We start from the raw sequence: 9,640 nt of genomic DNA, 5'->3' as shown, positions 1-9,640 counted from the left end.
TACTTAATAAAGATTGTCAATGGTTTTTGAGACATTAAGTTTGGAAGTATGGACCAAGTGGGAGAATGTTAAGCTCCATTGATTTTACACAAAAGCTACCTTGATTTATGGAATTGCAGCTTTTCTTAACTTATGGAAACCAACTGCAGTGGTTTCCTTAAGTTAAGAAAATCAACTGCAATTACTAAATTTATAATTGGGAGCTACTAAAGTGGTCCATTACTTTGATCTGATCTCTACCTTGATTTGTGGTTTTTCTAACACATAGCTTTTAGAAGCTTGATGGAAGCTTAGCTATATGTTCATCTGTTTGGTCCCCAAGCTCCTATCTCAATCCCCTTCAGTTCTACACCATCTAGCTGAGATAGCAGAGCTCGGAAGCGCCTTCAGACTAGGTGTCTTCTTTCCTTTTTCATGTGCAGCTGGAGCGTGGTGTTTCAGAAGGAAATTGCATCAACAGTTTCACCAATGGCTAGAGGTAATCAGTATTCCTGGGCATTAAGATTCAGTGATTCTTTTCAGTTCTTTCCGCATGCAGAATCGTTGTTTAAGTTTATTAGTTTTCTAACAGAACCCACAAGCGGATTAGTTTCGGGGCCAGATAACCAGCCAGCCTAGATAGTCCCTCGTGGTCGAGGTTCAACCACTTGAAATAGACCACTGATATTAACCAGATCTACTATAAAGCACTGATGTTCTTATGAATAACGAAAATTGTGTAAATCTCATAAAACTGTAATTACGCCATAAGATCATGACTATAATCATTTTATAGTTATCATTAGTAGAGTTACCCATGAATTGTAAGGGAAATAAGTGATATTCATTAATACGCTAACTAGAAAGACACGAGAAAAGCATCCTTAAGCATAGAATATATCATATTAACTGCAAATCATAACACAGTTTTTGAAATAAACAACATATTCACACAAATGAGGTCCATTTACCATAATTAGTGCGAGAAAAATGAGTAACTTAAACAATTTTCGCTGTATGAAATAGTCCCAAAATTACAGTATAATATTTACATCAATTACCACTCGATGGTGTCGAGGGTTTTCATAGAAGAAAAAAAAAAAACCACTTTCAATAATAAAAAACCCTAAACTGGGTACCCTCTGGAGAGCTCTTGCGAGGGAAAATGCCAAAGTAGGATGACACGTCTGGAAAAAGGAAAGAAACCCTTAGTATTTCTGAAGGAAAAATGAAACCTTGTATGCGTCAAGCTTAAGGAGAAGAAGCTACCTGTAACCAAAACAAACAATGCAATATTAGCATCGGCTTACCAAAGAAAATTATGAAAAGAAAATTACCTTAAACCCGAATAACGTTTACCTGTGGAAGGAAAGGGATTGTCTAGAAACCCTTCTCCATAACCTGGAAATCAAGAAACCCCATTAAAAAAACCCAGTGGACCAAAACAGTCTTCAGTCCATGGCGGGTGAAATTCTTTTTAGAAGTGAGTCGTGTTACTTGTCAGGTGGAACGACAACCTTTTCCAATCGAGAAACGGTAAGAACAAAATCGCTAAGTTGGAACCCTTGCCATAAAACGGCAAAACCCTGGACAATATTTTTAAGCATAATGAATCACAATTTAACCACACGAAATAGGAAATTTCAAAAAAAGAAATGTAATAACAGAGATTGGGATAGGAATTACAGGTTACCAACTCCAGTTTGAAGGAAAAGGAAGGTGTAACGGTTCTGGTGGCCTTCTATAACTGTCACAAGGCGCCATAAGTTGCAGGAACTCCAACCCTAAGAACCCTAACCTTGGCATTGGAGGTGCAGTCTCCAAAATCAAAATGGACAAATGATGCCAGAGCGCAGAGAGGCGAGCCGAGCTGGTTTTCCTTGTACCTGCCCGGCTATTTCCTAGTCATTCGATCAGCTGATCAAATGAACACCATGGATGGGGGTGCAGATCCAAAGCTTTAACTACTAGATGGATGAAGATGGAGCAGCGTCTGGACACTTTGGCAGTGGAATGCTTGTCTATTATAATAAAGACGCTTGGGTGTAATCAACCAACTATACGATAGGAGAAGAAGTTATCAAGTCTAATATTTTGCAAATGTATTAAGTCCTAAGTACACACTATAAAGCTATTGTGACGTGTGTTCTATAAAACACGAATTAAAAAAATTGGCATTAATTCCCTTACATAGTAATGCCTTGGAAATTGCATAAGTTTATATGTACGGTAAGTATTTTACCGAGCTCATGTTTATATCTAAGTTATGGTAAAGCTTTTTTTTTTTTTTTTGGGTCATGGGAACATTAGAGGTGGTATCAAACCAAAGGTTCCACACTGGGGATCTGATTGGATGTTACAAAATCTGTCTGGTGTGTGTTTACAGAAAAATAGAGGGAGAAGAAGATAAATTATCATGAGGAGGAGAAGTGGACTCACCTTTACACCCTCAGTGAGACCCAGTACAAAACATGACATAATACCAGTAGAAGGAACTAATTCTGAGTTATGGATTCAGCTGGAAAGTGAATCTCGTAACAGAGCCACTGCAATGATGGAAACAATCCAACATCTTCACGTATAAATGGTGACTCCCAAACAGGGAATAAATGAATTTTATGGGAATAGGAACAGATTATCAAAAGCCTGGTGGATAAGCAAAATCATCGAAATTCAAAACCAAGTTCTAATAATGGTAATTACGGTGAGTCTCACTAGAGAAAAGAGGACTTTGTGTTGGAAGGAAGCCAAAATCAGGAGTCTGGAGGTGGTTAGAAAACACAAGATGATAACAAGGCCGAGCTGACCTATGACAGTGATAAGCGTAAAAAGAAAAAGAAGATACAAAAGGTTGAATTACAATGATAATTTAAAAATATTCATCCCCCAAGCTATGATGGTGAGACTAAGGAGGCTGCTAAGTCTTGGTTAATAAACTTAAATAATGACTTTCAGATTTATGATTATGATGAAAATTTAAAGGCCTGTTTAGTTGTTTATCAATTATGGGAAAGGCTACCGTCTTTTGGGAGGAGATAAATGTTGTACATGTTGTTAATGAGCAATCAATTCCCTGGGATGCATTTCCAAAATATTTCTGGAACAAATACCTGACAAAACAATTTTATGATGATAGAGCTAAAGAGTTTCACGAACTGCGATTGGGACAGTTTAGCATAGATGAGTATGTGGCCAAATTTAATGCTTTGTTGTGATATGTACCATATTTATGAGAAGAAAAAACTAATGTGCATTGGTTTGTCAGTAGTTTGTCGGCACATATGAAGGAATGACTAGAATTTGAGTAGCCGAAACTATGATTGATGTTGTGCGGAAGGCCAGAATCTGTTACTAGCAGATGCAGAAAAAGGGCATTAAAAAAAGTTGTACAACGAAGAAGGGGTAGAGGGTTGCACCGAATAATGGAAGTAATTGAACAGGTAACATCCGAAATACTGTAAATGGACAGTAGGGGAAACCCACGAAAAGAGATCAATAGAAAAACCGATTCACAAATGAAAACAGGGCAGTGAATCCATCTAGCAAAGTTGAAGGTGAGCTAGGAAAAAGGCCACTACTACATTGTTGGGGTTGTGGAGAACCTCATTATATGAAAATCTATCCACATCACGGGATGCTGGAGCTAAAAGTGAACCTATAGGAGCCATCAACAATGGATGATATAGCAAGGGAAATACCTAAGATTAATGTAGTGTTGGAAGACTGGTACACAAATTATCAACCCAGCATGATTGAAATGGAAGGTAATTGTTTAAACATATTGTTTTGATTTTTATAGATCCCGGCGCCAGTCTAAGTTACATAAGTCCTAGAGTAGTAGGTCTATCTCACCACAGGAGCCAAGCGGCGGGTGCGAGCTAAGGTGGAGGATTTTTCTGTTGAAATATAAAATCAAATCATTAAGGTGAATTTAAATATTTTACCTTTAGGTTCGTATGAAATTTTAATAGGAATGGACTCGCTAGAAGCTCATTGGTCTTTAGTAAATTGTAAGGAAAATACTGTCAACTTTTTGGATGATGAAGGTATTAGAAGGGAACTGTAGGGTATTAAGAGGAAAATATAGTTACGGCCCATCACTACTTCCCAGCTAGGGAAGTGTTTGAGAAAAGGTTGTCGTATCTATGCACTACAATTGGGTTACGCTAAAACTGATAAGTTAGCCCCTGAATTGAAGAATCTACCGATAATTCAAGAGTTCATAGATGTTTTTCCTAAGGAAATATCGGGGTTGCCACCTAAAAGAGATATTGATTTCACCATAGAATTAATCCCTGGAGCAGCCCCAGTTTCAAAGGCTCCTTATAGGATGAGTGTGCCTGAAATTATATAATTTAAAATACAACTCCAAGAACTGTTAATTAAGAACACCCTAGTGTGTCACCCTAGGGAGCAGTAGTGTTATTTGTAAGAAAAAAGGATGCCACCTTGATATTGTGCATTGATTATCGTCAATTAAATAAATTAACCATTAAAAATAAATATCCATTACATATAATTGAAGACCTATTTTATCAGGTCAAAGGTGCTAAGATATTTTCAAATATTGATCTAAGATCGGGTTCTCATCAAATTCGAATAAAAGAAGAAGATATAGGCAAGACTACTTTTAGTACCCATTATGGGCACTATGAATTTGTGGTCCTACCTTTTGGACTGACCAATGCCCCTACAACATTCATGAGTTTGATGAATGGAATATTCCATCCATACTTTGATAAATTTGTATTAATATTTATTGATGATATATTGATTTACTCGAAAAATATAGAAGAACATCACCAACATCTGTGGATTGTGTTACAGGTCGTAAGGGAACGCTAATTGTATGCAAAATTCAGTAAATGTGATTTTTTCAAAGAAGAGATACAATACCTAGGACACATTATCAGTCAAGAGGGCATAGCAGTAGACCCAGAGAAAATTAAATCCATCATAGAACGACCCACCCCAAAAAATGCCATAGACATATTATCCTTTCTAGGGCTAACTAGATACTATCGCCAATTTATAAAAGGATTTTCAAAGGTAGCCTAGCCCTTGACCTCATTGCAGAGGAAGGGAAAAGATTTTAATTGGACTGAGGAGTTCCAATAAAGTTTTGACCAGTTAAGACACCTTTTAACTACCGTACCAGTCCTCCGAATAGCTGACCCTATCAAGGAATTTTTTATGTGTATCGATGCTTGCCAAATAGGAATCGGGGGTGTTCTCATGAAAGAAGGTCGTGTACTGGCATATGAGTCATGAAAACTAAAGGATCATGAACAATATTGTTCAACTTATGATTTAGAACTCACCGCAATAATTCATGCGCTGAAAATGTAGCGACACTATCTATTAGGGAATTTTTTTATTCTTTTGACAGATCATAGTAGTCTTACAAACCTTTTCCATCAACCAAACTTGAATGCTCGACAAGCATGGACCACATTCCTAAGGGAATTCAATTTTGAAATTAAGCATTTGAAAGGGAAAGAAAGCCGGGTTGCTCATCCCTTAAGTCAAATATTAAATTGCATCTATGAATTTCTTCTAGCATAGTTAAATTTTATTTCTTAAGACAAATCAAGGAGGCTGTCTTGAAGGACCCAAAATATCAGTTTTTATGGTAGCAAGAAAAATAAGACAGAATTTTTGAAAGAAAGCTAGGATATAATGTCAACAATGAGGAAACATTGCTATATAGAAACCGCATTTATATACCAAATCAACAAACTGTAAAAATATTTATTTTTGATGAATATCACAGAAAACCATATGCTGCACACCTATATTATCAAAATTAATTACAAAAATAAGAAAATATTATTTTTGGTCAGGTATGAAATCTAAAACAACACAATACCTAGCACAATGCTTAAGATGTCAGCAGGTGAAAGTTGAGCACCAACATATAACCGGTTTGTTTCACCCTTTATCCTTTCCTGAGTGGAAATGGGAAATTGTAACTTTAGATTTTATCGCTAGACTTCCAAAACCAAAAAGACCAAATGACTCTATAATGGTAGTGGTGGATAAACTGAGCAAGGATGCTCATTTTATTTTAGTCCAGTCAACTTACAAGGCTGTGAAAATAGCTGACATTTTTATGAGAGAAATTTTCAGGGTGCATGGGATTCCTAAAGTGGTTATCTTAGACCGGGATGTAAAGTTCAAGTCTACATTTTGGAAGGCATTATTCACTGGCTTAGGCACTCATGTACAATTCAATACTGCTTACCATCCGTAAACAAATGGACAGACTGAGCGCCTAAATCAAGTGTTGGAGGATATCCTTAGAATGTATGTAATGCAACAACCCACAAAATGGGAGGAATACATAAATCTGGTGGAGTTTGCATAAAATAATTCTTATCATGCATTGTTGAAAATGTGTCCATTTGAGGTACTGTATGGAAGAAAGTGACGAATTCTAGTTAACTGGAATAGCCCGGTGGATAAATTTATGTTGGGAAAAAATATGCTAAAAGATATGGAGACTATAGTGAAAAGAGTATGATCTAATTTGAAGATCGCACAAGACCGACAAAAGATTTATGCTAAACGAAAAAGATCTTATTGGGAGTTCCAGGTGGGAGATCATGTTTATTTAAGGGTAAATCCCAAAAGAAGTACTCTAAGATGGAGTGGTTGTTCTAAATTGGCCCCATAGTTTTGCGGACCTTTCCAAATCATTGCACGAATTGGTCTAGTAGCGTATCAGCTAGCTTTACCTGGACATATTCATGTTCATAACGTATTTCATGTCTCCTTACTAAAAAAATATATACATGATCCTAGCCATACAATTCATTGGTGAGACGTTCAGGTAGAGTAATTAAATGAATTTAAGTTCCTCTTTTAGATCTTTGGTAGTCTTACCATTATCAACCTGACGTGAATGTGTTGAATAATGGTCGAACCAGATGGGGAGTTCATGGTCCAACCCATGCATATTCTCGATCAGAGAGAAACAATATTACGGAGACAAGTTATCCCCTAGGTTAAGGTGTAATGACAACACTTTCGCTGGAAGAGGCTGCCTGGGATGATGAACAAGTCATGCAAGAAGCTTACCTAGACTTGTTCCGAGGACAGTGTTCCAATTGAGAGGGGGAAGATGTGATGACCCATGGTAATTCTGAATTACTGTAGTTAAATAGTTTGGATTAGAAGTTATGAGCCAAGTATGGTTAAAATACAAGGATAATATTCGTAAAATGGAACATGTGTTGATTTTATTTATAATATAACATGAGTATCGTTATTTTTTTATTAACTATGGTTGAAGAGCAATGCTAAAGTAAGCATACCCTAGGCAGTTAAACAATTATGAGTAGTTATCTACTCAGATCCCTTCTGAAAACAAAAACCTCAAAAAAAAGGGCCAAAAGTGTATGGGGAACTTGAGGTGAGAAGGAAGAGAAAAGTACAAAAGTGGAAATGACTCAATAGATGGATGGCTAGTGGAGTCTATTTTGGAGCTGTGGCTCAGAATCTATGGCTAAGTCTGGTAATGACCAGATAGCTTAGTAGAAACTGTAAAAAATTGTTTTCAAAACTGCTTGGGTATAGCTAGCTTGGGGGGAAGGCGCAGTAAGTACTGGCCTCATGGTTGGGTGGAGTATTTCTCTTCCCTGTGGATTGAAATTTTGGTTCAAGAAAGAAGGTAATTAAGAATAGGAAGTTACTATTCTGTAATAAATTCTACTTCTACATATTTATTTTAATGAGATTGTGTGAAGGATATGTTCTTGTTCTCTGTATATTTATTGTAGCAAGATGGTGTGGAAAATATGTTTTATTTTTTGTGTAGCTATTGTGGTGAAACAATATAAAAGAATATGTTCTTACTTTCTGTGCATATAGTACTACCAATTAATAGAAAATGATGATTAGATACAAGATATTTAACTTCTAATCTTTGTCGAAAGAAAATTTGAGTAAGACAAAAAAAGGAGAACCTAGTGTTGTAACTAAGTAAAATCTAGAGGGCCAACATAAATGGAAATAGTAGATTCCGTGGCCTGTACAATTATCTACTAACAGTTATTAATTCTGGGACCTAAAATTAGGAAAATGAAGTAAAGAATTCGCAAGAGGGTTGGTTGTAGGGCTAGATAACCAGCCAGCCTAGAACAGTCCCTCGAGGCAGAGGTTAAACCACTTGAAATAAACCACTGATATTAACCAGATCTTCTATAAATCACTCATGTTCTTCTAAATAATGAAAAACTATGTAAATCTCATAGAACTATTATTACTCCACAAGATCATGACTATAATCATTTTATAGTTATCATTAGTAGCGTTACCCATGAATTGTAACGGAAAGAAGTGATATTCATTAATATGCTAACTGGAAAGACACAAAAAGGAGAAAATCATCCTTAAACATGGAATAAATCATATTAACTGCAAAGCATAACAAGGTTTTTGAAATAAACAACGTATTCAGACGAATGAGGTCCATTTACCATAAGTAGTGCGAGAACAACTACTAAATTAAATAAGTTTGGTTGTATGTAACAGTCCCAAAATTACAGTATAATATTTACATCAATTACCACTCGACGGTGTCGAGGGTTTTCATAGATGAAAAACAAAAACCGCTTTCAATAATAAAAAATCCCAAAACTGGGTAGCCTCTAGAGAGCTCTTGTGAGGAAAACTACCAAAGTAGGAAGATACACTTGGAAAAAGGAAAGAAACCCTTAGTAGTTCTAAAGGAAAATTGAAACCTTGTACGTGCCAAGCTTAAGGAGAAGAAGCTACTTGTAACTAGAGTGAACAATGAAATATTAGCATTGACTGACGAAAGAAAATTATGAAAAGAAAACTACTGTAAACCCAAATAACGTTTACCTATGGAAGGAAAGAGGTTGTTTAGAAACCCTACTCTGTAACCTATAAATCAAGAAACCCCTTTAAAAGAACCTACGGGACCAAGACAATCTTCAGTCCATGGCGGATGAAATTATTTTTAGAAGTGAGCAGTGTTACCTATCAGGAGGAACGATGGCCTTTTCCAGTCGAGAAATGGTAAGATAAAAAATCTAAGTTGGAACCCTTGCCACAGATCGACAAAACCCTATACAAGATTTTTCAATGCAATAAGTCACAATTTAACCACATGAAATATGAAATTACAAAAAAATAAATGTAATAACAGAGATTGGGATGGGAAATACAGGTTACCAACTCCAGTTTGAAGGAAAAGGTAGGTGTATCGGTTCTGGTGGCTTTCCATAACTGTCATAGGGCGCCTTAAGTTACATGAACTCCAACCCTAAGAACCCTAACCTTTTTGTTGGAGGTGCAGTCTCCAAATCAAAATGGAAAAATGATCCCAGAGTACAAAGGGGCGAGCCAAGTTGGTTTTCATTGTACCTGCTCGGCTATTTCCTAGTCGTTTGATCAACTGACCACATGAGCTTCATGGATGGGGATGCATATCCCAAGATTTGATTTCCATATGGATGAAGATGAAGCAAACTATTCACAAACACCTATCTCATTCACTATTATTTTAGTTTAACTTTTTCATTCTTTTAGCATATTCGTGGCACTCCCAACAATGATAGGGTTCAATGCTTGTTATCTAAAACATAGGGGATTATATTCATTTTAGAAGTTTAATTAAACTGGATAGCTTCAG

General features: G+C 36.3%; 1 long non-coding RNA gene across 8 annotated transcripts; it reads right to left on the bottom strand.

The window, feature by feature from the left end:
• Window positions 1-959: 959 nt before the first annotated feature.
• LOC149249736 (uncharacterized) lies at window positions 960-9,437 on the bottom strand. 8 transcript variants are annotated; one of them, XR_016265901.1, is made up of 4 exons: window positions 9,174-9,437; window positions 8,986-9,073; window positions 1,339-1,380; window positions 960-1,248 (listed from the first exon to the last, which is right to left on the bottom strand). It is a non-coding gene; the product is annotated as an uncharacterized LOC149249736 (long non-coding RNA). The 8 variants fall into 8 exon arrangements; XR_016265903.1 differs by having other exon boundaries at window positions 9,181-9,437; XR_016265896.1 differs by lacking the exons at window positions 8,986-9,073; window positions 9,174-9,437 and adding exons at window positions 1,497-1,565; window positions 1,673-2,070 and having other exon boundaries at window positions 960-1,166.
• Between the last annotated feature and the right edge of the window lie 203 nt (window positions 9,438-9,640).

Source organism: Pinus tabuliformis, chromosome 7 (genome assembly GCF_031772625.1).
Source record: "Pinus tabuliformis cultivar Carrire ecotype Pingquan chromosome 7, CPIR1, whole genome shotgun sequence".
Lineage (NCBI taxonomy): Eukaryota > Viridiplantae > Streptophyta > Pinopsida > Pinales > Pinaceae > Pinus > Pinus tabuliformis.
The sequence above is the reverse complement of the archived record's forward strand: the minus strand, read 5'-3'. Positions and strand labels throughout refer to the sequence as shown.